This window comes from Rutidosis leptorrhynchoides, chromosome 3 (genome assembly GCF_046630445.1).
Source record: "Rutidosis leptorrhynchoides isolate AG116_Rl617_1_P2 chromosome 3, CSIRO_AGI_Rlap_v1, whole genome shotgun sequence".
In the NCBI taxonomy this organism is placed as follows: Eukaryota; Viridiplantae; Streptophyta; class Magnoliopsida; order Asterales; family Asteraceae; genus Rutidosis; species Rutidosis leptorrhynchoides.
Genome location: NC_092335.1, coordinates 295,352,237 through 295,364,067, shown reverse-complemented (window position 1 = coordinate 295,364,067; position 11,831 = coordinate 295,352,237).

Below are 11,831 nucleotides of genomic sequence, written 5' to 3'. Positions count from 1 at the left end.
GCGGCGATGTATTCCGACTCTGTAGTGGATAAAGCAACAACATCCTATTTTGAACTCTTCCAAGAGACTGCACCTCCATTTAACATGAAGACATAACCGGATTGTGATCGAGAATCATCTCGATCAGTTTGGAAACTCGCATCCACGTAACCTTTTACAGCGAGTTCCTCCTCACCAGACCCATATATCAGAAACATATCCTTAGTCCTCCTAAGGTATTTCAATATACTTTTGACAGCAATCCAATGACTGTTTCCTAGGTTATTCTGGTATCTACTTGTCAGGCTAAGAGCGCATGACACATCCGGTCTAGTGCATATCATTGCATACATGATTGACCCAATGACAGACGCATATGGGACTTTCTTCATTCTCTCCTGTTCATCTTTCGTGGTGGGGCACTGAGATGAACTGAGAAGTGTTCCCTTTTGAATAGGTACCAAACCTTTCTTAGAGTTTTCCATCTTGAACCTTTTCAAGATCTTTTCAATGTATGCACTTTAATTCAAACCTATCAGTTTCTTGGATCTATCCTGTAGATCCCAATCCCCAAAACGTATTGTGCTTCTCCAAGATCCTTAATGGAGAAGCATTTACTTAGCCAAGTTTTAACACCTTGCATTTCCGAAATATTGTTCCCAAATAATAATATATCATCCACATATAACCCATGGAACATGATAGTGCTCCCACTAGCTTTCTTGTATACACATGCTTCATCACCATTTTTAATGAAGCCAAATTTCTTGGCCTCCTCATTAAATCGATGATTCCACATTCTAGATGCTTGTTTCAATCCGTAGATTGACTTCTTTAACTTGCATAACTTTTTAGGATATTTCGGATCAACAAAACCTTCAGGCTGAACCATATAGACATATTCCTCAAGATGTCCATTTAGGAAAGCGGTCTTGACATCCATTTGCCATATTTCATAATCATAATGAGCAGCAATGGCATGTAATATCCTAATAGACTTTAGCATTGCCACAGCCGAAAAAGTTTCATCATAGTCAACCCCTTGAGTTTGAGTGAAACCTTTTGCTACAAGTCTAGCTTTATATGTATCCAAGTTTCCATGTATGTCAGTTTTCATTTTGAAAAGCCATTTACAATCAACTAGCCTAGAGCCAGGAGGTTGCGCAACAAGTTCCCAAACTTGGTTGTCATACATGGATTGCATCTCAGCGTTCATGGCTTCCTGCCATTTATCTTTATCAATCCTTGATAAAGCATCTTGGTAGTTTGTTGTTTCATCCAAATCAACCACATAGCAACCATCCATGAGAAACCCATATCTCTCAGGAGGATTACTAATCCTACCAGATCTGCGAACGTCTTGTGTATTTTGATCATCCATTTGATCATTCTCAACATTTTCATGTTGAGTGCTAGTGTCAACCAATTGTGTATCATCTGCTTGATCTTGAACCTCTTCAAGATCTATCTTCCTTTCACTATTTCCTTCCATTAGGAACTTAGTTTCAAGGAATTCAGCCTTTCGAGCAACAAATACATTTTGCTCGGTTGGAACATAGAAATAGTATCCCATATCATCCTTGGGATATCCTATGAAGATACACTTCGTGGATCGAGCATTCAACTTATTAGGGACGTAACGCTTAGGATAAGCTTCACATCCCCATACCTTTAAGTATGATAGGGATGGAGGTTTTCCAAACCACATCTCATGAGGAGTTCGTTCCACTTTCTTGGTTGGGGCCATATTTAGTATACGAGCCGTGGAGCATAGACAATAACCTCAGAATGATAGAGGTAATGAGCTTCTAGCCATCATAGATCGAACCATATCCATTAAGGTTCGGTTCCTCCTTTCGGACACACCATTAAGCTGTGGTGTCCCGGGTGGAGTAAGTTGCGAGATAATCCCACAACTTCTAAGATGATCTTGGAAAGCATCGCTTAGGTATTCACCTCCTCTATCAGTACGAAGTACCTTGATTGTCTTATTGAGTTGATTTTGTACTTCGTTTTGATATTCCTTGAATGCTTCAAAAGTTTCGTCCTTATGTCTTAACAAGTATACATATCCGAAACGACTAAAGTCATCAATGAAAGTAACGAAGTATTTTTCACCATTCCTAGTTATGGGCTTAAAAGGTCCACATACATCTGAATGTATTAATCCTAATAAGTCTTTAGCCCTTTCATAGGTCCCTTTGAAAGGTGCTTTAGTCATTTTGCCTTGTAAACAAGATTCACATACATCAAACGAGTCTAGTTCATTTGATTTCAAAAGTCCATTCTTTTGAAGTGTATGCATTTGATTCTTGTTTATGTGACCAAGGCGGCAATGCCATATGTAGGAATCACTCAAATCCCTTTTGAGTTTCTTGGTGTTTGCATGGAACATTGAGCTATTGTATGATGTGTCATCATGAACCAATTCATAAATACCATTCGAAGGCGAAGCCTTGAAATAGAACACATTATCTAAAGAAACATGGATATCATCATTAATGAAATTATGATTAAAACCATATTGTTTCAATCAGGATACAGAAATAATGTTTCATGATAAATCGGGTGCATACAAAACATTTTTCAAAGTAAGCTCCAAACCACTTAGAAGCTTTAAAACAAAGTCTCCTTGAGCTTTCACTTGCACCCTTGCTCCATTTCCCATGAAGAGACTTGTTGTTCCCGCATCTTGATCACTTCTTTTGAACCCCTGCAAAGAATTGCAAATGTGTGTTCCACATCATGTGTCTAATACCCATGTATTAGAAGAAGTAATACTAAGCTCAATGTATACCATATATACATTACCTGAGCTTTGCCCTGCATCCCTCTTTTCCTTCAACTCCTTTAGGTAGACCAGGCAGTTGCGTTTCCAGTGGCCCATTTCACCGCAACTAAAACACGGATCTTCCTTGGGGTTAGCCTTTCCGACAACCTTTTGCTTCTTGTTATTGATGGTTGGGGTAACCATATTCTCCTTTCCTTTTCCCTTACCTTGGAAGGTGGGTCCTTTCCTCTTAGCCGCCTTCGGCTTGGAAGTGTTATTGTTTTTGGACCCGCCTTCATTGATCATAAACACGGGTGAAGCCCTTTTACCCATGCTTGCTTCTGCTGTCTTAAGCATGGCGTGTAATTCGCCAATGCTCTTATCCCATCCATTCATGTTGTAATTCATTACAAATGTGTCAAACCTCTTTGACAAGGAATTTAGGATAAGGTCCGTGGCTAATTCATTAGACACGTTGCAATTTAGACGGTTTGCTCGATCAATTAGGCTTTTCATCTTAAGGACATAAGATGAAACGGATTGGGAGTCGTCCATCCGACATGCATGAAGCGCTCGGACCGTTTCAAAGCGCTCGACACGAGCTTGTTGAAGGAACATCTCCTTCAACTGTGTGATTATGTCGTATGCACTATGATGCTCGAAATCCTTTTGGAGTTCAGGTATCATAGTCCCAAGCATTAGGCAAGAAACTTGCAACGAATCGGTGCAATATTTCTCCAATAAGCCATGCCTTCCGTATCATCCTCGTCCGGTTGATCGGGAATGGGGTCTTCCAACACATACGCCCTATCCTCAAGTTTGAGGACAATTCTTAGATTACGGAATCAATCCATGAAGTTCGTATGGTTGAGTTTTTCCTTTTCGAGGATTGACCTCAACGATAGGTTGTTAAAGTTGATAGGTGCGTTTGGAATGTTGTTGTTGTTATTGGCGGCCATCTACCAAATTTAACAAAGTTGTTTAAGTATTAATTTTAATTTAACAATCAATACCCTTTAAATCCAATTGATATTTATTAAATTTTAGAATCTAACGGTAAACCAAATTTCGGTTAGGTGACCTTTATCCCGTCATTTGATTTAGCTAGGTAGTCATTGCATGACAATTGCAATCCTCTTGCAACTTCTAAGTTATGGGATCATGCAATCCTTTTGCATGGAATATTTATCCCATCAACGCCTATTTGTTTCTCATGCTTCGGTGACCCTAAGTTCATGATTCCCAAATCAAGTCGTCCTACTTGTGTAAACGTGTAAATTTAACATACAAGTGGTTAGGTGACCTTTATCCCACAAGTGTGCGAAATTCACCTTAATCATATTAGTTTGCTCATAACGGTTAGGTGACCTTTATCCCGTTATGAGTTCCCAAATATTTTTAAGTGTGGCACAAAAGGATGGCGTTTAACTTGTTTACCTTGTTAATAAGGAATTTTAAGTTTTCATTAATTCTAGATTGATAAAACAATCATGCCATACACCAACATGCATTTAGTGTATGGTTCATTTGAAATCCATTTTCAAGTCTTGTAATTTTAGCCAATTACTTGATATAAACCATTTTATATATATGATCCTTATCATGTTCTTAACAACTGATTATTAATGTCCTTTTAGCCATTTTTAATTTAACCATTTAAATTGACATTTTGCATGTCGTTAATAATGTTTTAATTTAACCAATTAAATTGCCATTTTCAAGTTGTTGACTTGTGTGATTAACTTGTAGCATACAAAAATACAATCCACATAATCATACAAAACAACCACACATGCAAAATCATATGTTCACAATCAAGACATTTTGGTGGACATTTGTTTAGCCGAAAACAAATGCCACCGGTAATGGGGTTATAACACAAAGTAGGAGATTTTAAATCTCCCACTTAATCTTGCATCCAAATGCTTCTTCATGTGTTCTTCAAGTCTTCATCATCTTCATCATTTTACAAAATATATCCTAATACATTTTGTCTAAAAAAATGAAAATCCAACCTAATCTATTTTACATACCAAATATAAAATAAATTACATAACCAAATGAATAGTTATTACAAACCAAATTGAATAAATTATTACAAACCAAATGAATGAATAAATCAACCAAATGACATCCATTCAAACACAAGGTCGTGGCTATGATTGTGAACAACAAATATGACCAAAATGGAACAACCCAAAACCCATTTTGGGTGTCCAAGAATTTGGGCCAAACCAAGCAACCCTCCAAACCCGAAAAGTTTTTGTAATCTACTTTCATGCATGTTTATAGATTACAAAATTCATGGGTTTATAAACCATATAAGAAGCATATTCCAAAGACCTCGGCTCTAGATACCATTGATGGAATTCAACATACCAACAAGTTCATAATGTTAACTTGATCATAAAACCCATTCATGTAAAGTTATAACAAGCGGAAGCATGATTATTAAGAAAACATGTTTATATGTTTAACCATTTAAATTGAATTCCATGTAAATATCAAGTCTTGAAATATGCTTACATATAACAACAAGTAAGTAAGAGTTATACCTCCTCAAGCTAGTTGAGGGTTGTTTCAAAGTTGCAAGATGAAGAAGAATGGAGCTTCAAAATGATGAAACCTCAAGGAGAAATACCCCAAACTTATACACCAACACTTAGCATTTAGTTAGGATTTAATTAGACACTTAAATTACTTGCAAAATGTGCTTGAATAATTCCCTTTGGAGCTCCAAACCTCACGGCCAAAACTGCAGCAGAATGCAGTTTTTTTTTTTTTGCACTTAAGCTTGATATGTTCTCATGTGTGTATGGCTTTTAGTCAAGGAGCATGCTTATAGAAACTTGGAAAAGTATGGGCCATTCAATGAAGAATCTCTAGCATGTGTCTTGAACCTCCAATGCCACTACCAATGATCTTATTATAATATACTTTTATAAAAAAACTGAATTTATAAAATCAGTTTTTATAAAACATGATTTTATAAAACACATTTTATAAACTTGTATATTATTTGTTATGTATATTTTATAAAACCAATTTTATAAAATGTAACATAACTTAATTAATTATTTAACCTATAAATAATTAAATCCTTGTTATATAAGTTATTCCATAACTTATATAAACATATCAAGTAAAATTATTTAAGAAACCTTTTCTTAAAATTCAAGTGTCGCGTATTCAATCAATGATACAATTGTTAAGATCAAATACAAATAAAGTGTCGGTAAGTTTGTTATTAGGTATGACCCGACTTGGATCATAACACATTAGCCGCATTACTTTAATATGTCTCTCGGGCATACAAAATACCTTCACACGGTACCTTGCTACCTGCAAGATGTCCAAGTTAGAAATGCGTTAGCGGACTTAGGAGCCAGTGTAAACCTAATGCACTATTCATTATTCAAAAAACTATGATTAAATGACTTAAGGCCTACCAGAATGACTATCCAAGTCGCGGACAGATCGGTTAAGATTCCTCGGGGAATAGCTGAAGATGTCCTAGTTAGAGTGGATAAGTTCGCATTTCCCGTTGATTTCATCATTATGGATATTGAGGAAGACACGAAGGTCCCACTCATTCTTGGCAGACCATTCCTAAATACTGCCAAGGCCGTAATTGATGTGCACGAGAAATCATTGAAGTTATGGGTTGGAGGAGAATAAATCACATTCAATGTTGATCGCCTCATGAACCATCCTAAAGAAGAAGATGTGAATCTCTCTGATTCTTTTCAAGAACTCGTCAACGAATACCTGGAAGAGACTATGGCTATATGTAGTCAAGATCAAATTTCTAAGGATCTATTCTTTACACCTCCTGAAGGAAATCTTGACAACCATTCAGCCATAAATCTTAGTCAGCACATATCTCCCCTCTCTGAAAGTAACTTTCTTCGCAAGACTACTCAAATAGCACCGCTAGGACATGGCATTCCTTTACCTCTACTAAGGAGAAGACCGAATGAAGAAACAGACTTCATTCTGGTATATCAGGAGCCCCAATCAAAGGAGGAATGTGAAGAGTTTCTTGAACCTACCTTCGAAACTAAAGAAGACGTTTCTGAAGAGGAAGCATTAAGAAGGACGATTTCCAGAAATGAAGAACAGATAGCATCAATGACCGCTACTGAAGAATCAGAATTCCTGGAGAAGTATGACTCGTTAGACCGAAAGGAAATAGCTAGAATGAAGCCATCTATCGAGGAACCTCCAGAATTGGAGTTAAAGAAGTTACCCGATAATCTGGAGTATGCATTCTTAGAAGGAGAATCGCAACTCCCTGTAATCATCTCGAAAGACCTCACGCCACAAGAAAAGGCGAAATTGATTCAAGTTTTGAAATCGTATAAGAAGGCAATTGCTTGGAAGCTCTCCAACATCAAAGGGATCAGCCCCAACTATTGCACCCACAAGATTTTCATGGAAGATGATTTCAAACCTTCAATTCAGAGGCAAAGAAGGGTCAACCCCATGATTCAAGAAGTCGTCAAGAAAGAAGTAATCAAACTCCTAGACGCCGGTCTGATCTATCCTATCTCTGATTCACCATGGGTTAGTCCTGTTCAAGTGGTACCCAAAAAGGGAAGGACAACCGTAATTCAAAATGAGAATAATGAGCTTAATCCAACTCGGGAAGTCACCGGTTGGAGGGTTTGCATAGATTATCGTAAACTAAACAATGCAACCCGAAAGGATCATTTTCCATTACATTTCATCGATCAAATGTTGGAACGTCTATCAGAAAATGAATACTATTGTTTCCTTGACGGTTTTTCCGGCTACTTTCAAATTCCCCTCGATCCAAAGGACCAAGAGAAAACAACCTTTACCTGTCCTTATGGAACATTTGCATATTGATTTATGCTCTTTGGGTTATGCAATGCACCAGCTACATTCCAGCGATGCATGGTAGCAATATTCCACGACATGATTGAATGTTGTATGGAAGTCTTCATGGACGACTTCTCAGTCTTTGGTAGTACCTTTGATTCATGCCTTTCAAACCTTGACAAGATGCTCACCCGGTGTGAAAAGTCAAATTTAGTTCTGAATTGGGAAAAATGTTACTTCATGGTAAAAGAAGAGATAGTTTTAGGACATAAGATCTCAAAAGCAGAAATAGAAGTTGATAAGGCTATGATTGAGACCATTACTAAGCTTCCAAAACCTACCACAGTAAGGGAAAAATGTCACATGACCTCTCACTCATCTCCTAGGAAAGGAAGTCCCGTTTGTCTAAGATGAAGAATGTCGAAAAGCATTCAACTATCTGAAAGAACAGGTAACACATGCGCCCATCATGATAGCTCCTGAGTGGAGTCTACCATTTGAAATCATGTGTGATGTGAGTGACTTCGCAGTTGGGTCTGTGCTTGGACAACGGGTAGACAAGCATTTTCATCCAATCTATTATGCAAGCAAAACCTTGACCGGAGCTCAAGAGAATTACACTACCACGAAAAAGGAGCTACTAGCTGTAGTATTCGCCTTTGACAAATTCCGTTCCTATCTCATCCTGTCCAAAACTACAGTCTATACAGATCATTCAGCCCTCAAATATCTATTCACTAAGCAAGACGCGAAACCAAGACTCCTACGATGGATCTTACTCCTTCAAGAATTCGATATTGAGATTAAAGATAAGAAAGGAGCAGAGAACGTCTCAGTAGACCATCTTAGTCGTTTGGAGAACCCAACAAAGGAAAAACTTGCTGAACAAGATATCAGAGATAAATTTCTGGAGGAACAGCTTATGAGTTTAGGACAAACTCACATAGGATCACAGTTTATTGACACTCCTTGGTATGCTGACATGGCCAACTACCTAGTTGCTGGAGTAGTACAAAAGGGGATGAGCACCTCCCGAAGAAGGAAGTTCTTCAGGGATGCTAAGTACTACTACTGGGAAGATCCTTACCTGTTTAGAATTTGCCCTGATTAGATAATCAAGAGGTGCGTGGATGAGAAACAAGCAGCAGAGATTCTTCACCAGTGTCACCATGGACCAACTGGAGGTCATCATGGAGCAAATTTAACCGCAAGAAAAGTCTACGAATCAGGATTCTATTGACCGTCTATATTCCGAGATGCGCAAGAGCTTGTAAAGCGTTGCGACGCATGCCAAAGGCAAGGTATTATCTTTATGAAGAATGACATGCCTCGGACTAGTATCCAAGCTTGAGAGATCTTCGATATATGGGGATTAGACTTCATGGGCCCATTCCCAAAGTCTAATGGGAAAGAATATGTCCTCGTAGCAGTAGATTACGTCTCCAGATGGGTCGAAGCCCAAGCATTTCCAACTAATGATGCCAAAGTCGTCACCAACTTCCTGAAGAGACTCTTCTGTAGATTTGGAGCTCCCCATGCTATAATAAGTGATAGAGGCACACACTTCTATAATACTCAATTTATGAAGGTGATGCAACAATACGGAGTCACCCACAAAATGTCCACTGCCTATCATCCGTAGACTAACGGACAAGCAGAGGTCACGAACAGAGCACTCAAAAGAATCTTAGAACGAACTGTCGGCCATCATGGAAATAAATGGGCCGAAAAACTATACGATGCTCTGTGGGCATTTCGGACTGCTTACAAGAATCCTCTAGGAACTACACCCTACCGCATGATCTATGGAAAAGCCTGTCACCTTCCGCTGGTACTTGAATATAAAGCTCTCTGTGCGTTGAAGACCCACAACCTCGATCCCTCAGTTACCGCAAAACCTCGAAAAATGCAAATGAACGAACTCGCTGAAATTAAGAGACCAAGCATACGAAACGTCATACATCTACAAGGAATGAACGAAGCTTATGCATGACACAAAATTGATTCCTACAAAGTTCGCCCCTGGAGATAAAGTTCTGCTCTTTAATTCTCAGTTCAAGAAGTTCGCTGGGAAATTTAGATCAAGATGGAGTGGCCCATACAAAGTTGTGCATGCTTTTCCACACGGAGCCGTGGAATTGGAAGGACCTACTGGCAACTTCAAAGTCAACGGCAACCGGTTAATAGCTTATCTAGAAGACCACGATAAGGAGGAGAACCTCTTCTCCTTTGATCCATTCTGAAGATCTGACAAGGAAAAGTCGAGATGTAACAACTTGATAAACAAAGCGCTCTTGGGAGGCACCCCTTACTTATCCTTTTTACTTTTATTTATTTTTATTTCAATTATTTTCAGTCTTAAGATATTATCTCTGTGTACTAACAACTAAGCGCCATACTTGCGCTTAGTGATCAATCCCTAATTAATGAGTTACTTAATTATGGATTGAGTGCAATGAGATTATGATGGAGAATGGGATGTTTGATGATTATTTTGGGCCCCAATGATTGTCTTTCACTTTAACTATCAAGTGATTAACCACCCCGACCCGATCTTGATTGTTAATTAGCATGATTCACCTTGAAAGCAATGTAAAGTTCCTTGGGCAAGATCACAAGTGAAGCTTACAAAGACTTTAGGCAAATGGCAGAGAATCAACAACCTATAAATGAGAGGCCATGCTTTACTATCCGCGGAAACTTAGCGGAATAAACCGCAGTCTTTTATTAATGCAGAAATAGATCCGCTATCTTTATTTTCAGCGAATATTCTACAACTTTAGGTTTTTGCTCGCGTAATTATACTCTTGGCTTTTAGCAAATAAAATATACATATACAATGCTATGTGTATGATCAAGTCCCCCCAGTTTATTATGGCACATCTTGCGAAGGAAATGTGTCATGATAAACTCTAAAAATCCGCAGTTATCATAACCATTACCCGCATTAAGTCATTTTTGCTTTACCTTTGTTACCGTTACAGCAAACAAGGTTACCGTTTTTATCCGTTGTCTCAAATATTACCATTTGAGTTATCACAACAGTTAATTAACACAATCAATTGCCAATCTTACTTCCACTATATATATCGTGATCCACAATCACAAATTTCCCACCATCTGACATATTTCGCAATCACCCAAATTCTCAATTAACCTTTACAAATTCTTCAATCACAACTCTTCTTCAACCCAAAATGAAAATTGACGAAGTTGATAGCAAGGTTAACCCAAAGGCACTAATTACGAAACTATTAACAAGTCATGAATCCAAATCGACGGGATCCTCCGGGCGAGAAATCAAGCAGGAAAAACAATTTCCTATCGTTGATTTGACATCCAAATCTCCGTCATCTAAACCGAGCTCTACTAAACGACCATTCCAAACATCACCATCGTCGCAAAGCAAGAAACTCAAGCAACAAGACACTACCCTATTCGATAATCCAATTTCATCGAATTATGAAGGGGATCAGCAAACTTGTATATCGCAAACATTATTTCATGCGTATAACTTTCCCGACACTATTATTCTGCTACTTTATTAATTGCGTTGTTTTGCAGGTGACTCGCCTTTCAATCCAGTTTACCTTAGCCCACACACCGTGGAGCAAATTACCGAGCTTTTCCGCACTCCACCTGACTCTTATGGTGTGCGGATCGATGGCTTACCGGGATATACTTATGCCTCTTTTGCTGCTGCTCTGGACCAGTGTCAACAGATGAAGTTGGCTATCCCAGGCGAGCTTCGCCGTGAATTTTCTAAGCTTTCCGCGCTCGACGCGCATAACAGTTTCGTTCAGAATTTCTATATGTGCTTCAATTCGGCATATGATGTGATATGCCGTCAAGAACAATTTTTCAATGTTCTTGAGGCTGAACAGCTGAAGTACAATGCTGAGAAGGTTAAGGCTGAAGACAGCGAAAAGCGCTGTGTTAACCTCTCCTATGAACTCACCGCGGCAAAAACCGCGGTGGATGACTTAAAACTGCAAGTTTATGCAGCAGCTGAAAAAGAAAATAACCTCCAAGCTACCATAATTCATTAAAAAGAGGAGGTAACAAAACTTACTGCAGAGCGAGACAACGCTCAAGCTGCGTCAGCCTCTGCAAAACTTGAGTTCACCCAACTCCGCCAACATTTACCGGAGTTTGCCAGAAAAGTTCTCAATTCGCATCCCGTGAACGTTCAATTTTCAACTTACGCTGCTGCTCTACGATTGCGCGAAAGAGTGGA